Source organism: Asparagus officinalis, chromosome 4, assembly GCF_001876935.1.
Source record: "Asparagus officinalis chromosome 4, Aspof.V1, whole genome shotgun sequence".
NCBI classification, from domain to species: Eukaryota; Viridiplantae; Streptophyta; class Magnoliopsida; order Asparagales; family Asparagaceae; genus Asparagus; species Asparagus officinalis.
The window spans coordinates 119,957,864-119,964,549 of NC_033797.1; positions in this window are offsets into that span (position 1 = coordinate 119,957,864).

Consider the following 6,686-nt stretch of genomic DNA (forward strand, 5'->3'; position numbering starts at 1 on the left):
CCGCCAGTGTTCCTGGAACGCACTTGGGTAAGTCTAATGACTTTGCATTGACGACCGACGCTGGGTCAGGAAGACGAGCACTGCTCGTCTTCTTCAGTTGATTTTGCCATTTTTGGCAACTTTCATGATTTGGGTGAAACTGGCCCTTTTTTCAGGCGGATTCAGCTTCGACAGGCGAGTTCTGCCTTGACAGGCGACTTCTGCTTCGACGGGCGAAATTAACTTTTATCGGGTGAAGGCGAATCCTACCTTGACAGGTGAGTTCTGCTTTTCTCAAGCGGATTCCCCCCTGGTCAGGCGGATTCAACACTTATTAGGCAAAATTAGTTTCGCCAGACGAGATTCGCCTGTTTAGGGGACTTGAGAGAGTTTCTGACCCCGAGAGTGGATTCTGTTCTAACTCTTCGGCTTTACCTTGCAGCCACTTTTTCTGACGAGACCTTCCTGAAGGGCGTAGCCATTGGTCTTGCTGGAGGTACGGGCTATATGGCGCCTCCCCAATTCCCTTTCCTTGATCCTGTGCCCGTGTTCGTTGCCGATAAGCCGGATGAATTTATCAAGAGAGTAACCGATGGGCACCACTTGACATTGCGCGAGTTGACTACGGACGTAGTGTTGACGGACAAGGCTAGGGCAGAGCTGAAAAATCCTCAGTTCTTGTTTGGTGACGCTACTGTTGACCTTTCAGCTCTGTTGCTTGGGTAGAGCAGGTGGCTCCGTGTTGTGGGCGGAGTCCATTATTACCTTCCCAGCATGCCGAGGGGGTTTTCAATCATCATGTTATGGTCACTTGCGGTTCTGAGAATGATGAATTAGGATCTGACTCCGACCCAAGATGGGGTGACCTGCGGTGTCTTCACAGGTTTGATGGCTGGGTACAGGGTCAATAGTTCCTACAAGCATGTGACCGCTCTGCGTCTTGACTTGCTGTACAATGAGTTGCCCATCAGGGAGACAACTGCGGTGGCGAAGACCTTCCGTCACCATTTCTTTCAGGCCAGGGGACAGTTTCCACCAAAGGATTTCAGGGTTCCAGGGTGGATTTACTCGGCACCTGGTAACAGCACCTGTGGTCTAAGATCACTGAGTACATCTTGGATGAGAATTCCGACTTTGCGGGTTCAGAGCTGTATTTGGCTATTTGGGCCACTCAACATGGTCTGAAGATCAACGCTCCTCAGTTCCACAGTATTCTAGAATTTTATTGTCCAGACATAGGTACATTCTTCACCCCCAACGGTGAGCTTGGCATAACTCTCCACGAGATGTATGATGTGTTCGGGCTGCCTTTGGGGAGTTTTCCCTACGAAGAGTACGTACCGGGTCAAGATGAGATTGACCACCTTTCAACCTGGTTCCCTCTGATGGTGGATACTCTATAGGAACTACTCGGCCACTACCAAATATGCCTCAACACCCTAGGGGAAGTGGACCATAAAGGCAAGAAGAAGAGGGCTCCGGGGATCAGCCAGAAGAACTGGGCTGACTACCTGTTCTCAAAAAATGATATCAAGGGAAGGCTTATTCTTTCGTTGGGCGAGTGTGACCAGGCCGAAGTGAAGAGGCGGATAGCCGAAGGGGGAGCTACCAAAACCCTCGAGCATGATGAGGGTGGGTTCAAGTTTGGGAGACTTTCCACTCGTTCCATCATCAGGCTAGGTCCCCCATATCCGGAAAGGCTCTACTCGCGGGGTACCTCATGCTGTGGTTGAAGAGGTGCATGGTTCCCACTCATTCCTTCGAAACGCTTCCGGTGGAGGTCGTCTATCTCGTGGTTCGCTTGGCCTATGGGAAGCCTTATGCGTTGGTTTCGGTGATGGTGGCATGCATCCATCAGGAGCTCCATATATTGATGGCTCAATTTTGTCAAGTGTCGCATCCTGACGAGGGGGAAGGCGAAGTCACTAAGACTCCTAATCCTAGAGTAGGGCTACCGTACACCTATTTGATGGTGTGGTTTGTTTACCACCGCGAGTGCTTGATGAGCGCCCCAGCAGATCTCTAGGAGGGAGGGTTCATTCCGTTCGTCCAACGTCTAGAGAAATGCTCCTGGAAGTGTAGAGACATTCCTAACATGAGGAAGATGCTGTCCCACTTTGATCACTATAATTTTCACCATTTCTTCCCCTACTATAGCTGCATAGGGTATGGCGAATCTCTTCGGGACGTATCGACGATGGACCACCACACCGTCCTCTCCTGCAGTACTTTTCGATGGCTGGTGAATATCCAACCGGGGTATCATATCCTGTGAACAGGCTCCGCGTGCTACCTCGAGCCTTACATTCCTTGCAGGTTTGCTCGTCAGTTTGGGTATGACCAGCTGTACGTAGGAAACATTAAGCCTTACTTGCATTATGAGGAAGGGTTAGTAGATGGTGCGCGGGGGTGGTTTTGGACCTATGCCAACGGCACCAACGCACATTTCAAACTACCTACGAAGGATCGTGACCTTCACCTTATGCTCCTATATTGTCGGTGGTATTGGAGCTCCAGTGCGAATCCCGAGGGTTTCCAATTCCATAGTTCTTGCTTGGTGGAACATGGGCATGGCCCAAGGGCAGCTCCTCATCCCTCAAGGCAGAAGGGTTGCCAGACCATTGGAGAGTGGTTCTCAGAAGTCCCTGCCGAAGACACCGAGAACCTTTACGCGGGTTTAGGTGAATTTTGGGCATTTGAGGCTCGAGCTCCGTCTCCTGGTCCTTCGTTGGACCTTACCAGCGGGCAGAGAGAATCTGATGAGTTAGCCCGGATGGATGAACGCCTAGAACAGGTCCAGGGAACAATAGTTGGACGCATGGGGATGCTTGTTCTACCTCCAGGTAGTTCGCTCCTCTCTAAACGACAACGGGAGGTCACGACCAGCAGCCCAAAGGCGAAGACGGCCAAGAAGGTCCATCATGAGGAGGCGATTGAGGCTACTAGAGTGGTGGAAGGTCAGGTAGATACTATTCCTATGCTAATTCCTGGAGTAACTGCCCCTGTGATTTGAGTCACCACACCTGCTCCGTTTATCGCATCAGGGACGATCCCGATTACTTCGGAGGATGTTCCCCTATCGTCTGATGTGGGGCAACAGGCGGGGGCCTTGAGTACATTAACAACCATACCAGAAGGTGACCTTTAATACCGTAACCTCGGGTGTAAGGTTGAATCAGCACTACCTGACATTTGCGTTGACTTAGTGTAGGTACGATTGAGAGAGTGATCTCTATTCCTTCCGACGAAGAGGAGGGGAGTGGAGACGAAATGGAGCTCGGTGACTCAGGGAAGAGTAGGGTCGAACATTGTTGGTCTGCCCATGCTAAACTACCAATGGGACTCTCCTCAGGAGTTACTATTAACCTTCTTCCTGTATTTGTAGCTGATCTACCTCTCAAGGCCGCTAGAAAAGAGTATCCTCCCTCTTGGGTGGACCAGTCGATTAGAGTGGACCAGTCGATTAGAGAGAGGGATGAATCAGAGGAAGAAGATGATGCCTCAATCCATGAGGTGATGTCGAGTGAGGAGGAGGCACCGGCTCATGGAGAAGCGTCAGACCAACAAGGAGAAGTTCACATTACTAAAGAAGCGTTGGTTAGGGGTGAAGCATTAGCCCAGGTGTCTCTGGCCCAAGGGGAAACATCCACTCGGCTGGGGGGGGGTCGATGAGGCTACCCTTTCTCCTTTGGCTCGTGCACGCAAGAGGGCGGTAGATCAACCCCTTGTTAACCTCAAAGACACCCTTACTGACAACATCAAGCTTGCATTGGAAGCAAGTTGCCCTTTCGAGGAGTTCAAGGAGGCTCTTGACTATCACATGGGCTTCTTGATCAAGATGCTTGGCGCCTCCGCCGTCGATCCGTATTCCCAATGTTTGGAGAAGGCAGAGCGGACTATTCGCGAGCTGCTCGCCCTTTGCGCCAAGGACTCTAAAATTCTTCATCTTGCATCCAGAAAGGTCCAAACAACATTAGAGGAGTGCGATCATAGACTGGATGAGACAATGTTATTGGAGACAAGGCTGACGGAAGAGTTGGAGCATGTTAAGGCCGAGTACGAGCAAGTGAGCTGAGAGCACCAAAAGGCTGACTCCCGTATCTCTCGCCTGTCTTTAGAGATAGTGAAGACCAAACAAACCATTGCTAATGTGCATGCCTCATTGGCCGTCCAGGAGAAGGCTCACGAACAGTTGATAGGGGAGTTGGAGGAACTCGGGTCTCGACGTTGCTGGTCATTGACGATATTAAGGAGAAGGACTGAGCCCTCAAGGAGGTGAAGCACACTGTCCAAGACTTGGTTTCGCACACTGAGGAAGATATTCGTCGAGAGATCTTGAAGAGGCTTGAGCTTAAGTGCGCTACAGAGATTCGCGAGGTGGAGTCGCGGCTGAGAGCTTTGTAACTTTATTTTGATTGTATCGTTGTATTCAAACTCCTCTTAATGAATGTAATCATGCTTTTGTCTCAGTCACTATTTCTCTCATTTTGTGTGTATGCATTTTTGTTTTTTTGTCACTGTTTTCAATGGGCAAGGTCAAGTTCACCACCGGTGAATTCGCGTTGGATGAGTTCTAGCAGCAGGCAGATTCTAGCCGCGGCCGAATTTCAGCTTCAGGCGGAACTAAGACTAGCTTAAGCCATGGTTGAATCTCAATTGGGTCTAATTTTTAAGCAGACTTGAGAGCGGTGAAGACTCTAGCTGTAGCCAGACTTGGACTGGGTAGGCCGAAGTGATACACGAACCTAGGCTATCAGGCGAACTCGAGCCATGTGAGTATGAATGATGAATTTGACTCATAGGTGGGCTTTGCTTTTAGTGGGCCTGTAGGCATCGAAAATTGCCTATAGGTCTCCACAAACGGTTCAGTATTAAAGAACGACGATGAACGTCACTATCCGATCCACATGAGCCTAATCGACGTCGACGAATGACTGAAGTGAGTCGGCGAGCTACGTGAGCGGATAGGGTTTCGGAACAACCAAGACCCGAACCAATCGGGAACCCGGCACTGTTCACAAATAGGACAACGCCCTTCATGCCTCGGCCACTCTACAGATAATCCAATCACCAGAGCGGATCGAACTCTTCGTCGAGCATCCAACGCACCCGGAATCACTCAAATCCGAGTTCGGACGAAGAATCTACGGGGAAACAAACGAAAACACCTCAAACGGAGTCCCGGCACGCCGAAATACCCCGGGGGTGTCTAGGAAAAGCCTAGACACCCCAGGGGTGTCTCGGCCGGCCGAGACACCCTAGGGTGTCTCGCCATGTCGAGACACCACCCCAAGGGTGTCTCGGCCATGGCCGAGACACCAAGGGTGTCGCACCCCTTACCTACCCCTTTGAGCCTCAAACCCTATAAATAGCCCCTTGGGTGCCTTGAAGAGAAGAGATTTTTGGAGAGCCTTGGCGAAGCCCTGCTACAGCAAGAGTCATCGAGCGCTTCAACCAAGGAGGAGAGGTCGGCATCAGCCTTCATCACCCTTTTCCCCCCTTTTCCTTATATCGGCATTTGCGTTGATACTAAGAAGAGCTATTACCTCGTTTAGCCGAGGTATACGCTTATAGCTCTAGATCTCACGCGGATCGACGAAGCTGCTGTCGATATTTCTGGACCGGAATTTCTAGATCTCACGGCGGAACGACGAACTCTGTCCGATTTATCCGGACCGATCTGATTGCCCGGTGGTCCACGGATATCAACATCCCCGTCACAGGCCAAAGACCCACGCAAGCGAGACCGCACCAAAACGGGATCTCGTGTTTATTTTCGAAAAGTTGTAATCTTTGTTTGTTGCACAAGGAGGTTTATAAAAAGACCGACTTTTTATCGATTCCTTGTTGTAACGACTGAAGTTGTAACAGATTCGAAAAGCAATGAAAACAGCAACTTTCTCCGAAAACAAGCTGGCGACCACAGTGGGAGCCAACGGCATCGCTACCGACGCCGTCGTGACGCAGCCGGCATTCAAGATCCAGGTGAACGAAGAGGTCGAGTACGAGTTCGACCAGCAAAAATTCGAAGAGTACCTCTCTTCCTCCTCCTCCAGATCCGCCTCTCCGAATAGGCGTGGGAAGAACCCATCTCCCAAAAGGGCTCGCGGGAACTCCAACTCCTCAATCCAAGATCCCGCCGTTGCTGCCGCTACACTTGCACCACACAACGTCCTTGCGTCGTTTAGTATGGTCAAGTCTGTAGATCCAACCGCCACAAAGGCGATTGATGATGCAACTCCAGCTCCATCGAAGAGGGCTCGCCAAAGACGGCGCCAACGCCTCGCCCTACAACAAGCCAAAGCTGCTGAATCATTGGATGGGATCCGTTACAACAAGGATCTAAAATCCAGGTACCGCCGAGAGCAACGGCAAACAACCAACCTCCCCTCCAAAACAGAAGCGAGTGAGTGGATCCACGTCAAGAGGAACCGCTCCACGCTCGAGGAGCGAATCAAGAAGCGCCGCGCCTTGCTTGCGCATGCCCGAGCTCTGTTACAAAAGGCGGAGGGAATGCAGAGAGAAGAGGTGGTCAAGAGCCCGTCTACAAGCAAGTGGGTTTGGTTGCCAAAACTAAAACCAGCGCCTCAAACACCAGTGGGTGGAGTTGTTGCCCGAGTTCCTTCAAAACCAGATCTGGCACCTTCAACGGAGCCAGGTATGAATGGGGATCATTCAAAACTCAAGGTTCCTTTGAAAGGTCGCCT